This window comes from Cnephaeus nilssonii, assembly GCF_951640355.1.
Source record: "Cnephaeus nilssonii genome assembly, chromosome: 2".
In the NCBI taxonomy this organism is placed as follows: domain Eukaryota; kingdom Metazoa; phylum Chordata; class Mammalia; order Chiroptera; family Vespertilionidae; genus Cnephaeus; species Cnephaeus nilssonii.
This window is the reverse complement of record NC_137073.1, coordinates 16,046,225-16,070,866: the sequence shown is the minus strand read 5'-3', so window position 1 is coordinate 16,070,866 and position 24,642 is coordinate 16,046,225. Positions and strand designations below refer to the sequence as shown.

The 24,642-nt window shown below is 40.7% G+C and overlaps 1 protein-coding gene across 5 annotated transcripts in view; it reads right to left on the bottom strand.

Moving 5' to 3' along the window:
- The window catches only part of DNASE1 (deoxyribonuclease 1), a 45,969-nt gene extending 21,365 nt beyond the window's left edge, over positions 1-24,604 (bottom strand). For 4 of the 5 annotated variants that reach the window (XM_079799220.1, XM_079799219.1, XM_079799225.1 and 1 more), the window contains exon 1: positions 24,443-24,604. The gene's annotated coding sequence lies outside the window, so the exon portion shown is untranslated. Of the gene's footprint in view, positions 1-23,974; positions 24,051-24,442 lie in introns of all 5 variants that reach the window. The other variant, XM_079799221.1, reaches the window with a different exon arrangement.
- Positions 24,605-24,642: the final 38 nt, after the last annotated feature.

The window sequence follows — 24,642 nt, the reverse complement described above, 5'->3', positions numbered from 1 at the left end:
AATGGGTCAATTCCTTGAAAGCACAATCAACCAAAACTCATAGCAGAAACAGATAATCTGAGTAGGCCTATTATCTACTAAAGAAACTGAATCAACAATAACCTTTCAAAACAGAAAGCACCACGCCCAGGTGGGTTCTACCAAAATTTAAGATGTTATACCAATTCTCTACACTCTCTTCCAGAAGAGAAAATCAGAGAAAATACTTCCCAACTCATTCTGCTCTGCATTACCTTAATACCCAAACCAAACAAAGACATTATAAAAAAGGAAAACATTAATATCTTTCATGAGTATACACACAAAAATCCTCAACAAAATATAAACAATTTGAATCCAAACAATGTATAAAAATAATTATATATCACAACCAAGTGGAATTTATCACAGGATGATTCAAAAATAAGTCATCACATTAACAAGCCAAAGAAGAAAAACCATATCATATTAATAGACTGCAGGAGATACACTTCACAAAATTCAATACCCATGTCATTAAAAAACAAACAAACAACTCAGTATACTAGGAAAAGGGAGGAACCTCCTCAACATGACAATCGACCATCTACAGAAAACCTACAGTTAAGGAATGACATCAGCAAAATGAATGACTAGGAAGCTCCAAGCCCTTGTTCCCAAAAAGACAACAGAAAAAAACAACAACCATCCAATACTGGCTAAACTAACCTTACTGGAGATCTGAAAAACAGTCGAATCTCTATGTAAGTCAAGTAAATGCCCAATTAATGCCACCCCTCGCTGGCATGGCACTGTCTTGGTCTAGAGCAGAAGTCACCAACTGATGGTCCGCAGACCACTGGTGGTCCCTGAGGTCTGAAAGGTTGGCGACTGCTGGTCTAGAGGAGGCAGCAACCTAATTACCTCCCTCAAACAAGAGGGAATAGGGGAGATCTTATTTGCAATGTTCTAACCCAGTGGTCGGCAAACTCATTAGTCAACAGAGCCAAATATCAACAGTACAATGATTGATATTTCTTTTGAGAGCCAATTTTTTTAAACTTAAACTTCTTCTAACGCCACTTCTTCAAAATAGACTCGCCCAGGCCATGGTATTTTGTGGAAGAGCCACACTCAAGGGGGCAAAGAGCCGCATGTGGTTCGCGAGCCGCAGTTTGCTGACCACGGTTCTAACCCATCTTGGGTTGTCTGACCTCTGTCTCATCTAACTTGGATCTCAGGAAGAGAAAAGCAGCAGGCATTAATTGTGAAAGCTATGGGAAGAACAAAAACTCTCAGCCATCTAGAACAAGAGTTTATAAGTGGAGATATATAATAGACAATGTAAGGCCACAATAAGAAGCTGGAGAAGAGACTCTTTGGGTAATTAAGACTTTCAAAAACAGCCATGTATATAAAGGAATTGAAAAAGCCACACACAAACCCAAGCAAACATATCCTCAGAAAAGACCAGAGAAGACCTTAACCTTTCACCTGGAGCTAATTTGTAGGCTCAGAGCAAATCAAGCAAATCAGTGAAGGATTTCCCAGGCATGGCATCAGTCTGCAAGGATATGGAGAGCTGGTTGTTTTTTCAAATACCTAATTTTCAACAACAAAAAGCATACAAAGAAACCAGAAAACATGTCCCATTCAAAAGAACAATATGACATGGCAAAAACCATCTCCGAGGAAGCACAAACATTGACAAATACTTTATTAGACACAGACTTTAAAACAACTGTCTTAAATATTGTCAAAGAGCTAAAGGAAAACATGGACAAAGAATGAAAGCAAGCCCAACCAGTGTGGTTCCATGTTGAGCATTGACCAATGAACAAGAGGTCACGGTTCGATTCCTGGTCAGGGCACATGCCTGGTTTGTGGCCTCGATCCCCAGTAGGGGGAGTGCAGGAAGCAACCCATTGATGTTTCTATCTCTCTCTCCCTCTCTCTTCCTCTTTGAAATCAATAAAAATGTTATTTTTTTAAAGAATAAAAGCAAGCCCAGCCATTTCTAGGGTAGCCAGGAGTCAGAGCCAATTCAATAGTACGTAACACACACTATAAATCCATTGACAAATGTAAATACCAATATTATTGTAATTTTGATCTGTAACTCCATTTCTTATATCCTACAGGATTTAATAGAAAAATGCATAAAAATAATTATAAATCCACATTAGTGGGCACACTATGTGTAAGTATGTAATTTGTGACATAAATAATCTAAAGTGGGGCAAGGACAGAGCTATATAGAAGTAAGCATTTTTGTGAGCTATTGAAGTTGAGTTGATATCAATACAATTTAGGTTAAGCTTTGGGATGTTATCTGTAATCTCCATGGTAACCACAAAGAAAATATAGAGGGTATACACAAAAGGAAGTGAGAAAGGAATCAGAATATCACCATCGAAAATCAACTAGACACAAAAGAAGATAGTAATGGATGAATTAAGAAAGAAAGAAGCTATAAGACATCCAGAAAACAAATAACAAGATGCAAAAGTAAGTTCTTATTGATAATTATGTTAAATGTAAGTAGATTAATTTCCCCAATCAAAAGGCACAGATTGGCAGAATGGATTAAAACCACATTCCAAGTATATGTTGTGGACAAGGCACACACTTTAGATCTAAAGTCACAGATAGGTTGAAAGTGAAATGACAGAAAAAGATATTCCACACAAATAATACTAAAAAAGAGCTGGAGTGGTTATATACTAGTATAAGACAGAATAGCTTTAAGTAAAATACTGTTACAAGAGACAAAGAAAAACATGAAAAAAATTATGATAAAAGGGTCGCTTTATCAAGGAGATATAATAGTAATATAAATACATATGCAGCAAATATCAGAGCTCCAAAATATATGAAACCAACATTGAGAGAATTGAAAGGAAAAACATACAGCTCTATAATAATGATAGATTTCAATACCTTGCTTTTAATAATGGGCAGAACAACCAGAAAGAAGCTTAATAAGGAAACAATGTAATGGAAAAACACGATAGCTCAATTGGACCTAACAGGCATATACAGAACACTCCACCCAATGACAGTAGAATACACATTTTCTCAAGCGCATATGGAACATTCTCCAGGATATACCATATATTAGACCAGAGAAGTTTTTAATAAATATAAAAAGATTGAAATACAGCCATGTACAGTATAACAATGTTCTGGTCAACAATAGTGTTCCCATAAGATTATAATGGAACTGAAAAATTCCTATTTCCTAGTGACATCATAAGCTTGTAGCACAACATTATTCACCTGTTTGTGGTAATGCTGGTGTAAACAAAACCACTGTACTTCCAGGCGAATAAAAGTATAGCACAGGTTGGAAATTGGGATTTTCTGTTTTTGGGCTATAGGGTTCTTTCTTGACTACTTTGTAGCAACTTGAGAGTTCTGAGCATCACCTTCTGCTTGAACTCTTTGGGGATGGAATCGCAGAGGAACTTCAGGCTATGACTAGCCTTCCAATGGACTCACCAAAGAAGGTTAACTCACCCTCAACCCTGGACTTTTCTCAGACGCCCCGGTGAAGAAGATTCAGCTGGCACTCAGCTGTCTCCAAAGTACTAGCAAAGAACCTTAGTAACTTGACTCTCAATCCTAGTACCAAATTCCCTTCCCTTCCACCAAAACGTTCACCCCAACAGCAAGACAGCAGGACTGGGGCTAAATCAAGGCATGCGCCACTCAAGGAGACATGGAGTGAGGATAGTGGCAAGTGTTTAGAAAGAAAGGTTTCGAGAAAGGATTGGAAGGCTGATTGAAGTTATGACATGCCATACCAAGTTAATGATTCAATCAGGAAGCCCAAGATTTAAATGTAGCTGTAGTTATTGCCTATTACATGGAGATCCTTCTGATGATATTATCTTTGAGAATTATGACATGAAGTCAATTTAGGCATAAACCTTACAAATGAGTTGTAACACATTTTTTGATGTGCTCTTTCAATTTTTAGTAGCAAATGTGTGTATAGGGCTTATTAAAATTTGAGGTATATCAGACCTTTTAAAAAAATAAAAGTATAGCATATCCAATTATGTACAGTACGTAATACTTGATGAGTTACTGGTTTATGTATCTAATACGCTGTACTTTTAATCATTAGAGTGTATTTTTTCTACACATAAAAAAATTCTGTAAACCAGCATGCCATGTTAGCCAGAAATGGCCTCATACATCACAGGCTTACCATATCTCTTTTTTGCATTGCTTTCTCTTGTGCTTGATTTAATCTCATATTGTTTTGTGCAGTAACATCCTGTACAGGTTTGTAGTCTAAGAGGAATAGGCTATTTCACTAGATAGCCTAGGTGTGCAGTAGGCTACACCATCTAGGTTTGGGTAAGTACAGTCTATGAGGTTCACACAATGTTGAAATTGCCTAGTGACGCATTTCTCATAAAATATCCCCATTGTTAAGTGGCACATGACTGAAACAGAAAGTGTCTCTTTTTTTTATTTCAAGAAAAACAATTTTATTTTAATCCGAAAGTGCCTCTTCTGATAACAATGGAATGGAACTAGTACAAATGGTACTGAGAAGGGGAGGAGCCTGCAACCAAGGTACAGGCCCTTGACCAGAATCGAACCCAGATATCCAGATGCAAAAGAATAAAGTTAGACCCTTGCCACATTCTATAACAAAAATTAACTCAAAATCGACAAAGACCTTAACATAAGAGCTAAACTATAAAACTCTTAGAAGCAAATATAGGGTAAAAGCTGCACAACATTGGATTTGTAAATGATTTCTGGGATCTGAAATAAAAATAACCAAAAGAGAAAATATAAATTTGACTTCAACATTTAAAACTTTTGTGCATCAAAGTATACTATCAAGAAAGTGAAAAGGCAGTCCACACAGTGAGAGAAAATATTTGAAAATCATTTATCTTATTGAGTCTGGTATTCAGAATATATAAAGAACTCCTACAACTCAACATCAACAACAAAAAACCCAAACAACCCAATTTAAAAATGGGGCTTGAAAACAAAGAAAAATACCCTTTCTTTAAATCATGTTCAAAAAAATGTTCTCAATGAATGAACAACTAAACACAACTGGCAAATACCCTAAACATTTTTAAAATTATATTTTTATTGATCTCGGAGAGAAAGAGGGAGAGATAGAATCATCAATGATGACAGAGAATCGATTGGCTGCCTCCTGCATGCCCCACACCGGGGATTGAGCCCGCAACCCGTGTATGTGCCCTGACTTGGAACTGAACCATGACCTCTTGATCCATTGGTCAACATTCAACCACCAAGCCTCCCCGGCCGGGCACCCCTAAACATTTTGACTGTTCAGTTACCCTCTGCCCTGCTCTGTGTGCCTAAGAGACAGCTTGAGACTATGAGCACAAACAGGACCCTTAGCCAAACCGAAGTGACAGTTCTGGTGAAAGAGCCTTCTTTGATCTATGAGCACTGTAATTAGCCTGCTGACAACTTCTCACCTGGTATGTTCCGTTAAAGGGCATGTTTATCCTGATTGTCATTTTTTTTAAAGGGTAAAGTTGACACTTTATTTTTTAATCCTCACCAGAGGATATTTTTCCATTGATTTTTAGAGAGAGTGGGAGAGGGAAAGACAGAGAGAAATGTCAATGTGAGAGAAACACATCAATTGGTTGCCTCCTGCAAGAGCCCTGACCAGGGCCCAGGTTGTGGAGGAGCCTGCAACCAAGGTACATGCCCTTGACCAGAATCGAACCCAGGACCCTTCAGTCCACAGGCCGATGCTCTATCCACTGAACCAAACTGGCTAGGGCCTGACTGCCATTTAATGGAGCAAATGCATAGAGTAGGAGTTTCAGGTGAAGAGTATTGCATCGGGATTGCTTCCTATAACCCAGGTACCAGCAAGGGATAGCTCAAGTCATCACTGATGGTAGCACTTACCTACTCCTAAATCACACCTCTTTTGGGGGTTCCTTTGTTTCCCCTGTCATCTACTCTTTCCCCATTTTCTGTATTACTTATAGGGACCCTGATTTACCCAACTGGTGTAAAAAACTAACACTACCACCTGCTGGACAGTCTTATAGAGGGCACCTAACTATACCTCCCAATGGCAGATGACTCTATTCTATGACCACAGCTCCAGACATCTCTGGGAGAACCTTGCAGAAGACATCAGTGGTAAAAATTCATTTCAGCATTCCAGAATACTGGGACACTGGGAGTCACTACATTTCTTCTCAGCAGATCCAATTCCCCAGGTGTTGGGGAGAAGGGTGACAGAGGAGATTCTTGATCTCTACCTCTTGGTATCAGAAGGTATGGGGAGTTGAGAACACTGGAATATCTTCAAATTCAGGTAAACTGCATTGATAGGCCCTGAGTAATTCGTCAGAGATAACCAACCCCTCAGCAGGACAGTGCTCATATGAACTCTTTGACTTTTAAATATACATCACTCACTACCAGGTCCCTTTCAAGAAGCAAGGCTAGAGGCAGAGAAGCCTCCTGAGTCATCCAACTCTGTTCTCTGAGCAAGTGGTAACAGTCCATGAAGGGGTAACAATTCCACTGGCCCATGTGAGCAAGGAGGCAGATATAAGGATGTTCACTGCAGTGTTGTTTATAATAGCACGTGTGCAAATGCGCGCGCACGTGCGCGCGTACACACACACACACATACACCCGTAAGTACTACATACACAGGCTTAGGGTGGAACTGAGGCCTGGAACTACCCTGGGCTCATACCCAGCCAGCCCAGGCACATAGCCACTCATCACAATCACAGAGTGGTGCAGCAGGAGGCTCTGCTAGATGACTGTGTGCAGGAAGTCGCTTGGTAACTGTTCCTCCCCTGCTGCTACCTTCCCTCCCATCACTACATATCATCACCTCAAGGTATGTATTAAACAATAAACTGTGGATAATGCTAGCTTCTGTACAAAGCAAGTTCTACTCTCCCACAAGACATAGTTAGGAAAATAAAAGCATTTAAAAATGAGCAATCATTTCTATTACATAAAGTCAAAGCTAAATGTATTTGGGGTAAGGCAAAAACAGTTCAATGTGATGAATATAAATGGAATGATGAGAATCCTGTGAGCAGGGTGCATAGAGTAAAGAGAACCAGATTTCACTTTGGAGGATGAGGGAGCACTGTTAGAGGACCTGAATGCAGAGAGGCAGCCCAATTATTGGCAGGCGGAGGTGAATACTAAATGCCTCAAGAAGATTTAGAAAGGCTAAACAGACCAATTACTATAATGAAATGAAAAAAATAGTTAAAGATCTACTTTAAAGAGATATCAAACTGGGGTGGTTTTAATGAGAAAGTTCTATGAAACTTTCAGGAACAAATTATTCTCACATTATATAAACTGATAGAGTACAGAAATTATAAAAAAAACTATACAAATAATTCTACAAAGTTACTACAACACTGAAATAAACAGTTAATAAATAGAACAAAATAAAAAACTATTGGCCAAACTCAGTGAACATAGACGCAAAACATATTTTAAAAATAACATGTGCAACTTGAATCAGCAGTGTATTTAAAGATCAATATATGGGCCCAGGCCAGTGTGACTCAGTTGGCTGAGTGTTGTTCCATGCACCAAAAGGTCATCAGTTGGATTCCCAGTCGGGGCACATGCCCAGATTGTGGGTTTGATCTCTGGTTGGGTGAGTGTGGGAGGCAACTGATTGACGTTTCTCTCTCACATGGATGTTTCTCTCTCCGTCTCCCTCTCCCTCAAATCAATAAAAAGTTATTTTAAAGAAATTCAATATATGGGCTTTGAAGATGGCTGTAGTGTAAGCATAAAATTTGGATCTTCCCAAATCCCCACATAAGAGAGCAAATAGATTTCAAAAACAAACGCTCATGAAATAACATTTACAACAAAACTGGATGACAAAATATCTGTAAGACCCCAAAAGACCCAGAATACAGGTAGATTTATTTTGTACACCTACAATACAGGAGGATAATGTAGATAAGTATGTAGCCATAACACTTGTGTGTTATCAGTGCCTATGTGAGAGAATGTAGAGGAAAGAACAGGATGCCTTGACAGATTTGAAGTGAAAATCCAAAGTAACCAATGAGTATTCATTTGAAAGCACTTGGGCCATTTCGAGGACAGTTACTGAAACTGAGAAGGATTCTGCCCATCCTAAAAGCATGTATGTACAAGAGGCCAGGAGAAAGACCTAGAGGGTTCTAGCCTCTATGAAACATCAAACTTGATCAGACTTCTGTCCAAGAAGGACCCACCACTGAGAAGAAACTGTTGGATTCTTTTTCTTAAAGATGACACTTTAACATTTTTTAAAATATTGGTTTGGTGGTTATGAACTCCTTTAGCTTTTTCTTGTTTGGGAAGCTCTTTATCTGACCTTCAATTCTAAATGATAGCTTTGCTAGGTAGACTTGGTTGTAGGTCCTTGTTTTTCATCACTTTAAATATTTCTTGCCACTCCCTTCTGGCCTGCAAAGTTTCTGTTGAGAAATCAACTGACTGTCTTATGGGAGCTCCCTTATAGGTAACAAAATGCTTTCCTCTTGCTGCTTTGAACATTCTGTCTTTAACCTTTGATATTTTAATTATGATGTGTCTTGGTGTGGGCCTCTTTGGATTCATCTTGTTTGGAACTCTCTCAGTGCTTCCTGTACTTGTGTATCTATTTCTTTTATCAGGCAAGGGAAGTTTTTGTCATTTTTTCAAATAGGTTTTCAATTTCTTGCTCCCTCATTACCCCTTCTGGCAACCTCATGCTGCGAATGTTGGTACACTTGAAGTTGTCCCAGAAGCTTCTTATACTATCTTCATATTTTTTTCTTTTTGCTGCTTTGATTGGGAGATTTTTGCTTCCTCATATTCCAAATCACTGATTTGATTCTCAGCCTCCTCGACTCTACTATTTATTACCTGTAAATTATTCATTTCAGCTAGTGTATCCTTCATTTCTGACTGGTTCTTTTTTTTATGGCTCCCAAGTCCTTTTTCATGCTGTTAAAGTTCTAAGTCCCTTGAAGCTCTCAATAATTTCCTTGAGCATCCTTCTAACCATTGTTTTGAACTCTGTATCTGGTAGTTTGCTTGCTTCCATTTCATTTAGTTCTTTTTCTGAAGATTTCTCTTGTTCATTTGTAACATGTTTCTTTGTCTCCACATTTTGGCTGTTTCCCTGTGTTTGTGTCTATGTATTAAGTAGAGCTCCTGTCTCCAAGATTTGGTAGAGTAGTTTTGTGTAATAGATATCCTGTAGGACCCAGTTCTGTAGCCTCCCCAGTCACCTGAGCTGGGAACTCCAGGTGTGCCCCTATGTGGGCTGTTGTAGTTGTAGTTGAGCCTTGATTGCTGTTGGCATCACTTGGAAGGAGTGATCCCAAGGCCAATGAGCTGTGAGGACCAGCTGTGTTGTGCAGGTATCCACCCTATGGAGCAGGACTTGCTTCAGAGGGGCTTTGGTGATTACAAAGTCTGTTCCTTGAGTGTGTCGCTCATGGAGGTGGTAGGGCTGTAATCTGGAGTGGTCTGAAGCTCTTCACTGGGTGCATTGGTTCTGGGGCCTCCCGGCAGATGCAAAGTCAGCTATTGCCTGTGCCCTGCTTGGGGCCACCTGGTAGGAGCTACTGAGCTATCTGCAGATGGCTTGCTACTTGTGATAGGCTTGGAGGTGCCCAGGAGAGGCCAATATATGAACCAAGGTGGCCTGATGCTAGTGCTGGGCCTGGGGCCACTTAACAAGAGGTACAGAGCATGCTGAGGTCAGTGGCTGCTCGCTTAAGAGATTTTAGTAAAGTCCGAAGCATAAGGCAAGAAAGGCCAGTTGTATGGCAAAGCACCGGAAATGGCTGGGAAGAGGTTGGGTGGGACAGGGTCTCAGTAAATCACCAGGGCAGGATAAACAGTGTGAGACAGTTTGAAAGAGGTTCAGATATGGCACCTGCCTGTCAGCACTGTGATAGGGAAGTCTCAGGAAAGGAACAATGGCTTCTGCCAGCACTTCTGTCTGGAGAAAGCTGTGCCCCTGGCCCAGCTCTTGTCCTGATGCCAAACTTATTCCTTCCTGTACGTCCCTGGTTCCTTTCAAATTGCTGCCCCAGCATTGGAGCTCAGAGGAAGCGAGTCCGAGTAAGTCCTTGCATGGGATCTTTAAGAGAAATTGCCTGGGACCCCAGCAGCCTCCATTGTTCTCATCCTCAATCCCCATTGGTTTTTATAGCCTGAAGTTATGGGGACTTTTCTTCCCAGCACTGGAAGCCTAGGCTGAGGGGTCTGGTGTGGGGCTGATATCCAGATATCCCTCTTGATTAAAAACACCACACATGGGTCATGGGTTCAATTCCTGGTCAAGGGCACGTACCTGAGTTGTAGGTTCAATTTTGGCCCAGGTCAAGGTGTGGGGGAGGCAACCATCGATGTGTCAATCTCTCATTAATGTTCCCTCTTTCTCTTTCTCTCTATTCCTCCCTCTCTCCCTCTCTCCCTCCCATTCTCCCTAAAAATCAATGGAAAAAATATCCTCGGGTGAGGATGAACAACAACAACAAAAACAAGAACAAAAAAACCTGTAATGTACCATTTAAAAACAAACTTAAACCCAGTCTGGTCTCGGTAGCAAACCTGGATCCTACAGCCGCTCTGGCAGGAGACCTGCGACCACACCTGCAGACCCAGGGACACCAAGACTCCAGGCACCCCAGCTGCAGATTTCTGTGAGTCACAAAGCCAATCCCCCTCCCCACTGCCCCCACGGCAGCGGATAGGAACTGCCAGACTGCGCCGCACAATAGGGCTTCCTGCACACACACAGCAGCCGCAGCTCGACCTGACTTTGAGCCTTGGTGTCGGACACGGGAAGTTTGTTTCCCGTGAGCAGGCTCCGCGCCAAGGCAGGGAGACTGCTGAATTTGACCCCAAGTGCGCATCTTTGGGGAGATTGTTTGCTGCGACCAGATCCCTCGCCCACACAGGGCAGGGAGACAGCGCTGAATTTGAACCTGGATGTGCAAACTAGGGGAATTTGTTTCCCACAACTAGGCTCTGTGCCCAGGCAGGAAGGCTGTGCTGAATTTGAGCATAGGTGCAGGACCTTGGGGAGACTGTTTTCTGCGACCAGATCCTGCACCCACGCAGGGAGACAGAGCTGAATTTGAGCCTGGGGGTACAAACCCGGGGAGTTTATTTCCCACAACCAGACCCCACACCCTAGCAGAGAGGCTGCACTGAATTTGAACCTGGATGTGCAAACCCAGAGAGTTTATTTCCCTCACCCAGGCTCCAAGCCCAGGCAGGGAGGATGTGCTGAATTTGAGCCGAGGAACGCAACCTTGGGGAGATTGTTTTCCGTGACCAAATCCCGCACCCACACAGGGAGACAGCGCTGAATTTGAGCCTGGGGGCGTGAACCCGGGGAGTTTGTTTCCCAAGACCAGACCCTACACCCAAGCAGGGAGGCTGCACTGAATTTGAACCTGAACGTGAGAATTCGGGGAGTTTGTTCCCCAAGACCAGACCCTGTGCACACACAAGGGGGCAGCACTGAATTTGAGCCTGGGTGCATGGACACGGGGAGTTTGTTTCCCGCAGTGCACACCCGCGGGACCAGACCCCACACCCACACTAAGTGGCAGTGCCACCTGACTTTGATTCAGGGCAAGTGCACACATAGGCTGTATTCTGCAGGGCAAGAGTGGACCTCCTGCCAACACAGTGCAACTGTGCAACCCGGTCTCCCAAGCAGATCAGGGACCCTGAATCTCTACACCAGAGGCAGCAATGAGTACCAGTGACTAGACTGTGTTTCTCATAGCATGCACCTGGGATCCCTGATTCCCAGTACATTCACACTAAGAGCCAGCAACTCCAATTCTTGGCGCATGCGCACACAGGGACCCTGATTCTCGGTGCGAGGTAGCACCAAGCAACAGAGACTCTGATACTCGATTCTCAGTGCGGACACAGGGAGTATCTGACTCCTGACACACACTCGGGGACTTTGATTTTTGGCACACCTCAGCAGGTTCTCTGTTTCAACGTGACACAGGCAGGGCCCCAGATTCTAGGTGCACACACGAAGCCACACTAAGCGCCTGTGACTCTGACCTGGGGCGAGCGTGGCTCCCACCATCCCATAGCAGCCGCATGTCGTGGTGTCAGAGCTCTTCAGTGACAATTGGGGGGTGCAAAACTTGACCCCCAACTCGACATTTGAATCTTCTGGTGATAGTCAGAATGGGAAGACAATGAAACAATCCCCAGAGGCAAGAAAAGGAGGAATCGCCAAGAAAGGAAATAAGTGAAATGGAAGCATGCAACATGACAGAAAAAGAATTCGGAGTAATGGTCATATAGTTCATACACCGATGGACGAGAAAATCAACAACCTATGCAAAAATCAAGAAGAAATGAAAAATGATATAGCTACAATAAAAAACACCATGGAAGGCTTCAACAGCAGACTGGAAGAAGCAGAAGACCGAATTAGTGAATTAGAAGATAAAGTACAAAAACCAGCCCAATCTGAACAGCAACTAGAGAAAAAAATTAAAAAGCAGGAGGAGAGCTAAGGGAGCTTTGGGACAATGCAAAACGAAATAACATACGTATAATAGGGCAGCCAGAAGGACAAGATGAGCAGCAAGGATTAGAAAATTTATTTGAAGAAATAATGACAGAAAACTTCCCTGATATGGGGAAGAAAAAAGTTACACAAGTACAGAGAGTCCCAAGCAAGATGAATCCCAAAAGACCCACACCAAGACACGCAATAATTACAATGGCAAATGTTAACGACCAAGAGAGAATCTTAAAGGTTGCAAGAGAAAGACAGAGAGTTACCTACAAAGGATCGCCCATCAGATTATCAAATGATTTCTCAACAGAAACACATCAAGCTAGAAGGGAATGGAAGGAGATATACAAAGTGATGCAAAGCAAGGGTCTGAATCCAAGAATACTCTATCCAGCAAGACCATCAATCAAAATTGAAGGGGAAATCAGGAGCTTTGCAGACAAAAAAAGGCTAAGGGAGTTTATCCCTACCAAGCCAGCAATGCAAGAAATGCTAAAGGGAATGCTGTAAAAAGAAGAAATAAAAAGGTAAGAAGGAACACAGGCTCAAAAAAATAAAAATGACTACAAACAAGTACCTTTCAATAATAACTTTAAACGTAAATAGACTAAATGCTCCAAACAAAAGACATCGAGTGGCTGAATGGATAAAAAAAAAAACAGGACCCATACATATGCTGTCTACAAGAGATCCACCTCAAAACAAGGGACTCACAGACTGAAAGTGAAGGGATGGAAAAATATCTTCCAGGCAAATGGAAATGAAAAAAAAGCTGGGGTAGCAATACTTATATCAGACAAAATAGACCTCAAAGTGAAGGCCATAACAAGAGATAAGGAAGGCCGGCCAGTTCATAATACTAAAGGGATCGATACAACAAGAGGTTATAACCCTGGTAAACATATATGCACCCAATGCAGGAGCACCCAAATACATAAAAAAAATGCATGGAAGATATCAAGGGAGAGATCAACAACAATACAATCATAGTAGGGGACTTTAATACACCACTGACTTCACTGGATAAATCCTCTAGACAAAAAATCAGCAAAGAAACAGCAATCCTAATGACTCACTAGATCAGATGGACTTAATTGACATCTTCAGAACATTTCACCCCAAAGCCACGGAATATACATTCTTTTCAAGTGCACATGGGACATTTTCAAAAATAGACCACATATTGGGTCACAAGCAAAGTCTCCCCAAATTCAAGAAGACTGAAATCATACCAAGCATCTTCTCAGATCACAATGGCATAATATTAGAAATAAACTACAATAAAAACAATCCAAACACTCAAACACTTGGAAGCTAAATAACATGTTATTAAATATTGATTGGGTTACCAATGAGATCAAAGAAGAAATTAAAAACATCCTGGAAACTAATGACAATAAAAACACAACAATCCAAAACCTATGGGACACAATGAAAGCAGTCCTGAGAGGGAAGTTTATAGCTCGACAGGCCTACCTCAAAAAACAAGAAAAAATGTTAGGAAATCATCTAACTCTACAACTCAAAGAATTAGAAAGAGAGCAACAAGAAAAGCCCACAGTGAGCAGAAGGAAGGAGATAATAAAGATTAGAGCAGAAATAAATGACATAGAGACCAAAAAAACAATACAAAAGATCAATGAAACCAAGAGCTGGTTCTTTGAAAGGATAAACAAGGTTGATGAACCTCTAGCCAGGCTCATTAAGAAGCAAAGAGAGAGGACCCAAATAAACAAAATCAGAAATGAAAGAGGTGAAATAACAACAGACACCACAGAAATACAAAGGATTGTTAAAAAAAAATACTATGAAATGGACATATTCCTAGAAAAAATACAACCTTCCAAAACTCAATCAGGAAGAATCTAAAAATCTCAATAGGCCAATAACTATGGAAGAAATTGAAGCAGTCATCAAAAAGCTTCCAGCAAACAAAAGCCCGGGCCAGATGGCTTCACAGGAGAGTTATACCAAACATTCAAGGAAGAACTAAAACCTATCCTCCTCAGACTATTCCAAAAAATTCAAGAGGAAGGAACACTTCCAAGCTCATTCTATGAAGCCAGCATCACCCTAATACCAAAACCAGATAAAGACAACACAATGAAAGAGAATTACAGGCCAATATCCCTCATGAACATAGATGCCAAAATCCTCAACAAAATCCTAGCAAATCAGATCCAGCAGTACATCAGAAAGATCACTCACCATGACCAAGCAGGATTTATCCCAGGGATGCAAGGATGGTACAATATCCGCAAATCAATAAACGTGATACATCACATAAACAAATTGAGGGAGAAAAATCACATAGTCATATCAATTGATGCAGAAAGAGCATTTGACAAAATCCAACACCCATTTTTTATAAAAACTCTCAACAAGGTGGGAATAGAAGGATCATACCTCAACATCATAAAAGCCACATATGACAAACTCATAGCCAACATCACACTCAATGGGCAAAAACTAAAACCATTTCCCCTAAGAACAGGAACAAGACAGGGATGCCCACTCTCACCACTCCTGTTCAACGTAGTACTGGAAGTACTAGCCATTGCTATCAGACAAGAAGAAGAAATAAAAGGCATCCAAATCAGAAAAGAAGAAGTAAAACTGTCCTTATTCGCAGATGACATGATACTGTACATAGAAAACCCTAAAGACTCCATCAAAAAATTATTAGACATAATAAGTGAATTAGGTAAGGTAGCAGGATACAAAATTAACGCCAAGAAATATATGGCATTTCTATACACCAATAATGAACTTACAGAAAGAGAGACTAAAAAAAGTAATCCCATTTACCATTGCACCAAAAAAAAATAAAAAAAAAATAAGATACTAGGAATAAACTTAACTAAGGAGGTAAAAGACCTATATGCAAAAAACTACGGGACACTGAAAAAAGGAGATAGAGGAAGACATAAACAGATGGAAGAACATACCGTGTTCGTGGATTGGTAGAATCAACATCATCAAAATGTCCATACTACCCCAAGCAATCTATAGGTTCAATGCAATCCCCATTAAAATACCAACGACATATTTCACAGACCTAGAACGAACTCTCCAAAAATTCATCTGGAATAAAAAAAGACCCCGACTAGCTGCAGCAATCTTGAGAAAGAAGAACAAAGTAGGTGGGATCTCAATACCAGATATCAAGCTGTATTACAAAGCCACTGTTCTCAAAACAGTCTGGTACTGGCACAAGAACAGACATATAGATCAATGGAATAGAATAGAGAACCCAGAAATCGACCCAAACCACTATGCCCAATTAATATTTGACAAAGGAGGCTTTAACATACAATGGAGTCAAGACAGTCTCTTCAATAAATGGTGTTGGGAAAATTGGACAGATACATGCAAAAAAAAAAAGCAACTAGACCACCAACTTACACCATACACAAAAATAAACTCAAAACGGATAAAGGACTTAAACATAAGACGGGAAACCATAAAAATACTAGAGGAATCCACAGGCAGCAAAATCTCAGACATGCCGAAACCGGTTTGGCTCAGTGGATAGAGCGTCGGCCTGCGGACTCAAGGGTCCCAGGTTCGATTCCGGTCAAGGGCATGTACCTTGGTTGCGGGCACATCCCCAGTAGGGGGTGTGCAAGAGGCAGCTGATCGATGTTTCTCTCTCATTGATGTTTCTAACTCTCTATCCCTCTCTCTTCCTCTCTGTAAAAAATCAATAAAATATATATAAAAAAAAAAATCTCAGACATATGCCGAAGGAACTTCTTCACTGATACTGCTCCTAAGGCAATGGAAAACAAAAAAGAAAATAAACAAATGGGACTACATCAAAATAAAAAGCTTTTGCACAGCAAAAGAAACCATCACCAAAACAACAAGAAAGCCCACTACACAGGAGAACATATTTGCCAATGTTATCACCGATAAGGGTTTAATCTCCAACATTTACAGGGAACTCATACAGCTTAGCAAAAGGAAGATAAACAACCCAAACAAAAAATGCGCAACGGGCCTAAATAGAAACTTTTCTAAAGAAGACAGAAGGAAGGCCAAGAAACATGAAGATATGCTCAAAGTCACTAATTATCCGAGAGATGCAAATCAAAATGACAATGAGGTACCATCTCACACCTGTCAGAATGGCTATCATCAACAAATCAACAAATGACAAGTGCTGGCGAGGATGCGGAGAAAAAGGAAACCTCGTGCACTGCTGGTGGGAATGCAGATTGGTGCAGCCACTGTGGAGAACAGTATGAAGTTTCCTCAAAAAACTAAAAATGGAACTCCCATTTGACCCAGTAATGCCACTTCTAGAAATATATCCCACGAAGCTAGACATCAATCAGAAAGGATATATGCACCCCTATGTTCATAGCAGCACAAGTTACCATAGCTAAGATCTGGAAACAGCCTAAGTGCCCATCAGCAGATGAGTGGATTAAAAAACTGTGGTACATCTACACAATGGAATACTATGCTGTGCTAAAAAAGAAGGAATTCCTACCATTTACAACAACATGGATGGAACTGGAGAGCATTATGCTAAGTGAAATAAGTTCGTCAGAGAAAGATAAATATCACATGATCTCACTCATCTATGGGAAATAATGAACAACATAAACTCATGAACAAAAACATATCCAGAGACAGGGAAGCATGGATCAGACTGTCAAACCTCAGAGGGAAGGTAGGGGAGGGTGGGGGTAAGGGGGAGAGATCAACCAAAGGACTTGTATGCATGCACATAAGCCTAATCAGTGGTCACAGACAACAGGGGGGTGGAGGCATGAGTGGGAAGGGGGTTTGGGGGGATGAGGACAAATATGTAATACCTTAATCAATAAAGAAAATAAAAAAAATAAAAAGAAAAACATTAAGACTTATACAAGACATGAAAAAATATTATAACTCAGAATTTTAAAAATTCAGAAATTTAACAATTTAAAAATTAGAAATAAAATAAATAAAAAATAGAGACTAAAGTAGAACCACCATGGGAGCAAATAAACACTTAAATATAACTTTACGAGAACTAGCAGATGAAAAAATACTTTAATGAAAAAAATGAAGATAAAAACAATCTGAGAGAAAGTGACAAATGTTGAAGACAGGCAAAGAAAATACAGCATACAGATAATGGAATTTCTGGAGAAGAAAACGAAAGCCAAAGCTAGAACTAGAATACATGCTAAAAATTAAAAATGAGTATATAATTCAAAAGGAAAATAAAGAATATTTTTAAATAATACATTTTCAACAGACTTTTTGACAGTGACACTGTGCCAGAAGAAAATGGGAGTCATAGATTTAAAATATTCAAGGGGGGAGAAAATGAGATCCAAGGATTTTCTATCCAGCAAAACCAACGATCTTCAAGTATATATGGCACCAACTGCTACTGCCATGCAAGAACTCAAGGAATATTGTTCTCATGAGTGCTAAATAAAGAATGTACTAGAGAATGATCTAGAGTGTCTAGAAAACATCAACATAAGGAAATGATGGTGAGTTAAATATAGTTACTTGTAGAACTAAGATTAAATTAGGTTTAAAAGGAAGAGAATAATATTATGTAATGGCTGCATGATCTGACAATGTAGACACATTACACTATAAAAAAAGTGAGGAAAAAAATTTAAAAAAATTTTTTAAAGTGAGAGGTTGGAAATAGCATATGCAAATTTTTTTAATGTTTTCAATAGCCATAACCAGTTGTGACAGAATTTTATGTATAGACTGTTGTATGTGTAATATGGGATAAAATAAATGAGCAATTCTGGAATATTGTCTTTTCTTTCTATCTTCCCCTGTGTCCTTGAAAATCAGTATTCTTAATATGGAACCCTGTGTCATGTAGAAGTCAACAAATAAAAACCCTGAACTTAAATAGAAACAGTATGAACTCACAAGGTATTTTATCTTAAAGATAGATAGGTAGGTAGGTAGATAGATAGATAGATAGATAGATAGATAGATAGATCAATCGATCTACACACACAATAGCTCTGATCACTGAAAAGGCTTGGAAGCAATGGTCAATCCAGTACCAATGAGCATTTCTAGCACCAAGATTATGGTTTTGAATGACCATTTCCCATAAAAAGAAACTAAGGTTTCTTGGAGAAATACCTGATTCCAAGTTTGGGGTCAGGAAATGTATAAGATGAGTCCTAAACATTATGACCTACCAGTGGAGGAGTACAGAATGTTGCAGCTCCAAAATAAGCAGCTTTGGCATATTGATGATTTGTGTTAAAGGCAGCTGAAAACAGCAAGTACAAGAAAAACATTCTGGCCCTAGCTGGTTTGGCTCGGTGGATAGAGCTGGGTCTGCGGACTAAAGAGTCCCCAGGTTCGATTCCAGTCAGGGGCACATGCCCGGGTTGCAGGCTCGATCCCCAGTAAGGGGCATGCAGGAGGCAGTTGATAAATGATTCTCTCTCATCATTGATGTTTCTATCTCTCTCTCCCTCCCGCTTTCTCTCTGAAATCAATAAGAATATTAAAAAAAAAAGAAAAACATTCTGCTCTTTCTTCTTTTTTTCCAAAAGCAGATGAAATTCTCATATGAGAGATGTCCTCCCAATACCAGAAGGAAAGTAACATTCTCATCATCAAGAAGCTGAAACTGAGAGCATGCTATATAAACAGACCTTGTTAAAAATTCTTCTTTCATAGCATTTCCCTACAGTTTAGTCACTTTCCACAATTGCCTCTCTCTGTTTAACCTAACATAACAAGTAAATTTTGTAATTTCTTTGGGTCTTCATTCCTTATGAAGGTTCCTGTGTCACATACAATTTGCATTGCACAAATGTGTATGCTTTTCTCTTGCTGATCTGACCCAGACAAAAAGAACCCTAAGAGGGTAAAGATAAAAGTGTGTCTCCCCTACACCAGATATCAGGGAAGCAAACAATGACTACTAGGACTGTGCCAAAAGAAATCAGGAGCCAAGTTAAAGAGGCTCCCACTGGCTAAAGATGGGATAATTTGAGCTTCAATAAGGATAGTAACTTCAATGAATTGAAAACCATCAATGAATTTAAATCCATGAATTGATAATGATGCACTTTTTTTTTCAAATTATAAGAGAAAGTTTATTAGAAAGTTACAGGAGTAGTAGAAGTGAGCCAACTGGGCTGCGTAGGCTCAGGAAACAAGTTATATACACAAAAGAAGGGCCCTTGGAGCTTAGGAGAGAGAAAGGCAAAGGCAACGACCCTGGGGAAAAAAGAAGGGGAAAGGAAAGGTGCAGGTGTGCTCCTGAGAGGGGGAGCATGCTGATCATGTTTTTGTTTGTTTGTTTGTTAAATATGTTTTTATTGATTTCAGAGAAGAAGGGAGAGGGAGAGAGAGATAGAAACATTGATGAGAGAAGCATTGATCGGCTGCCTCCTGCACAGCCCCCACTGGGGATAGAGTCCACAACCTGGGCATGTGCCCTTACCAGGAATTGAACCATGACCTCCTGGTTCATAGGTAGATGCTCAACCACTGAGCCACGCCAGCTGGGCTCAATCATGATGTTTTAAAAAGAAAACTAACTGGTCACCTTCTGGGGATGACAGAGAACCAATTCATTACTTTGAAAACTGGACAAAGGAAAGATTTATCCTGCCTTTCCTATATGACCTGTACAACACAGTAACTTAATAGTAGAGAAGGGGAAGACTGGTCTTATAAAAATTATTCCAGCTAATATTTCAAAACAAAATTATAATTAGAATATCATTGTTATGCAATCCCCAATGAAGTAACAGATCTAGACACCAAAAAACAGCTATTGGAATTTTGACAGGGATTACACTCAATCTGTAGGTCATTTAGGAGAGTACTGCCATCTTAATAGTAAGTGGAAGATGACACACTATGAGTGACATTATCAACTTTATTAGGGAAAACGCTTCTCTACAATTGAGGCCAATACATCTGCATGGAATCTCCCCTTAAACCCATCTACCAATAGAACTGACACAAAAGGTGGCAGTGGTAGACAGAACAGCAGCATAACCTAGAGTGACTTCTGTCCACTTTGACATGTAAAAGTTATCTCCCCTCCTGATTTCAACCATTTTGGCAGTGGAGGGAACAGTATTATACAACAGTAAATAAAAGTTTATATGACCAAAGCAGAGGGAAGACAATTTTTCCCTTGTTCAATCTGCCCACTACCCAACACTTGCCAAAATAAATGAGAGGGAGCTAGGCAGGTTTTGGTTTTGTGATTTATAACCAAACCACAGAACTGGGACAAGGGCCTTTCACTTCTTCCACATAACTGTTTAAAACATTAACTCCGTGGAAGATTCAAAAAGTTTCCAAAAATATTCCAGGGGGGTGAGGAAGTGGTAATCATAACATATTCAACCTTTGCCTGTTTCCACTATACCTAAAAATGATCTACTCCTATGGGCGTGGAAAACAGAGCCTCTACTTAGACTACATTGTGTCTTAATTTTTCCACAAACTTCTGCATTCATTTTCTCTTCCTGTTAAACCTTGGAAGGTTTATCAAACAAGGACAATCCTGACCTTTTAATATAGTAAATGTTCCTTCATGTTCCTGGCTTATGTGTTTTGGCAGTGCAGTTCTGCCACAAATGCTGGCAGGGAACATGTAGTATTCCCATTGAAATAACATGGACCTAATAACATTGTTTCTGGACATTGTCCTTCAGCTTAGTTCTAGTGGAAGAATGTGAACCTCAGAGCTTCTGCTGGAGATAAATCACAAGAAGGTCCAGGTCAAGGGGGCTCTCATGGTTCACCTTGGCCCAAAGAGAAAGCTGTCCCAGAACTTTGTTCCCTGAAGGGAGGAATCATGTCTAACTCTAATTTGTAATTACCCCTCACCCAGTTTTTAGCATCTCTTTTATACTCAGCCTACAGTATTTGTTCAGTAGGTATTGGGTAAATGTAGTGACCAATCAGTCTCTAATCTAGAGGCCATCAAAATCATCTGTAAAACTTTCAAAAGACACAGGTCAGAAACTCTGCCCAAGATTTATTCAGCAGCTATAAGGGTGATATCCAAGCATTTCAAGTTTAAAATATTCCATAAGTAATTCCGTTGAGAATCTCGGGTTTAAGAAACTCCCTTCTCTACACTTCAGCTAACTCATTTCACTTAAAATACTGTATGGCCATATTGGGAGAGAAGGGAAGGTTTTCCTCCCTGGCCTCTAAGAGATTTAAGTCCTAAATTAGACTCAGGCCCCTCATTTTCAATTTGACTGGAGAAAAGTAAGAGCCACCTTTACAACAGTCCTTCACACATTATCCCAGCCATGTCCCTGTGCATTAATCATGTCTTAAAAAAATTTTTTTTTGTATTTTATGAAATTTTAAAATCTTGCTGGTGGGAAGAATGCTCTTTCCAGGGCTAATTCCTAAAGATAGTAATCAACTTATTGGCAGCAGCCTCTTATATGCAAAGCAATCAGCTCCTTTAACTCTCACAGACAAAGCCTGCCCTAAATCATCCCAGGGCCAGGTACCAGGCAACTAGAGACCATTCCTACTGCCCAAAGCCTGCCAAAATTATTTAAACTAGCTAGTCCTTAAAGGTTTACTCTGCCCTGTCTTGCCTTTCTCATGGAACAAAGGCTCTGACCTAAGCTTTCCCCTCACTCCTGCTTCTGCCTTCTGGCCAAAATCTTGCTGTGGTGTGGCATGCCTCTTCTCTCCAGAAATAGAATACATTTTTCTTTCAATGGCATTGGCCTCTTTTTGGCTCTTATAAATAATGCTGCTGTGAACATTCATGTACAAGTTGTGTGTGTGTGTGAGTGTGTGTGTGTGTGTTTTGTTGTTGTTAATTCTCACCCAAGGATATTTTTTTCCGTTGATTTTTAGAGAGAGTGGGAGGGGGAGAGACAGAGAGAGAAACATTGATGTGAGAGAGACACATCAACTGGTTGCCTGTTTTGTGTTGCTAGGTGGTTAGAGCATTGGCCTGGGAACCAAAGGATCGCAGGTTCAATTCTCAGACAAGGGCTCGTACCTAGATTGTGGGTTTGCTCCCTGTCCCTGGTCAGGGTGCAAGCAGGAGGCAACCAGTCGATGTGTCTCTCTCACATCAATGTTTCTCTCTCTCTCTCTCTCCCCCACTTCCATTCTCTCTGAAAAGCAATGGAAAAAATATCCTCTAGTGAGGATTAGTAATAGCGTTGTTGTCACCTAGTCACCTCTATAAATTAAAATCTCACCAGTACAAATGAGACACCCTACCCCACCCATTCCTCTGTGCTGCCTACCACTCTTGTGCTGTCTACTTTACTCATCCATTTGTAAATCATACTACAAACTAACTTAGGTTTCCAAAACCAAGTAACAACTCCTAAACTCCTTCATACAGAAAAAGCTCTTGGAAGTTCTATTAGCATCTGACACTCAGCACTCAGAACCAAAATGTAGTATGGCCCAACAATTGCTCTCCTAGGTATATATACAAGAGAACTAAAAATACAACTTGCCCTGGCCGGTGTTGCTAAGTGATTAGAGTGTTGGCCTGTGGAATGAAGGGTCGTGGGTTCAATTCTGGCCAAAGGCATGTACCTCCGTTGCAGGCTCAATCCCCAGCCCCAGTCAGGGCACCTGCTGGAGGCAACCAGTTGATGTGTCTCTCTCACATCAATGTTTCTCTCTGTCTCTCCCCCTCCCACTCTCTCTAAAAATCAACGGAAAAAAATATCCTTGGGTGAGAATTAACAACAACAAAACACACACACACACACTCACACACACACACAACTTGTACATGAATGTTCACAGCAGCATTATTTATAAGAGCCAAAAAGCAGAAACAGCCCAAATGTCCATCAACTGGTAATAAACAAAATGTGGTATATCAATACAAGGGAATATTATCCAGCCATTAAGAGAAATGAACTGATTCATGCTACATGAACAGGATGTTAAGTAAAAGCCAGACAGAAAAGGCCACATATTGTATGAATCCTTTTGTGTAAAATGTACAGAATAGTCAAATCCATAGAAATAGAACACATTTGTCATTACTAGGGGATGAAGTAAGGGGGACTGGGGAGTGACTGTTAATGGTACAAAGATTTCTATTTGGGGTTATAAAATGTCCTGGAATTAGACAGTGATGACAGTTGCACAACCTTGTAAACGTTCTAAAAACCACTGAATCATACACTTTAAAAGGGTTAATTTTATATGTGAATTATATATATTTAATTTATTTATCTTTATTGTTATATATACGTATTTTAAAAACCTCTACGCATTATTCTCTTCCCTCCAAACCTACTCTTCCTGTATTCCATTATTTCAGTGGTTGGGACCACATTCTACTCAGGTGCTCGGGCCAAAACTTAAATTGTAACAAATAATTAGGTCATGACAATTCAAACGTTTTAATATATTTCTTCATTCTCTCCACTCCAAATGCTAATTCAGGCCATCCTCATTTCTCACCTAGATTATAGCAGCCTCCTAAAGGGCCTCCAGTCTTGCCACTCCAGATCCATTTTCACACTGCGACTAGAACGTCCTTTAAAAACAGAATCTTCAATGGCTTCCACTGACCCAGGTTGAAGTTCAAACCCTTAATGGAATTTATAAACTTCAAATTTCGGCCCATGGCAAACCCCTCCAGCCAGGTTGGAGACCGTATCACCTCAGCTTCAGCAGGCACAGGATGCCTCTCCAGCTAACGCCCACTGACCTCCAGGCCTCCACCTGTTTGCTACCACCTCCGCGAAGGAAGCTCTCCCGCCCCGGCAGGCCTCCTGTGGTGGGTCTCCCAATCCCCCTCCCTCCGTTTACTCGTCGGTTCCTCAGGCAGGTGCGCTCTGAGGGCCGCCACTGAATGGGCAAACATTTCCTGTGAACAGTGGTGGACCCAAACTTCAACTTAAAACTGTGGCGTTGTCCTGAACTCACCCCGACTTCTCAACTTTTAATAGGCTTTGCCGGGCGCCACTGCACTAGCAGCTACAGACACCGTCCAGCCTTGCGGCCACAGGGCCCTAGGACACCACGCCGCACGGGGCACCGCCGCGCCCGGCCTCGCAACGCCTCACGCCCTCCGGAACCAGTCTTCGCTGCGCGCCCAGGCCGCAGAGGACGATGGGAAGCCAAAC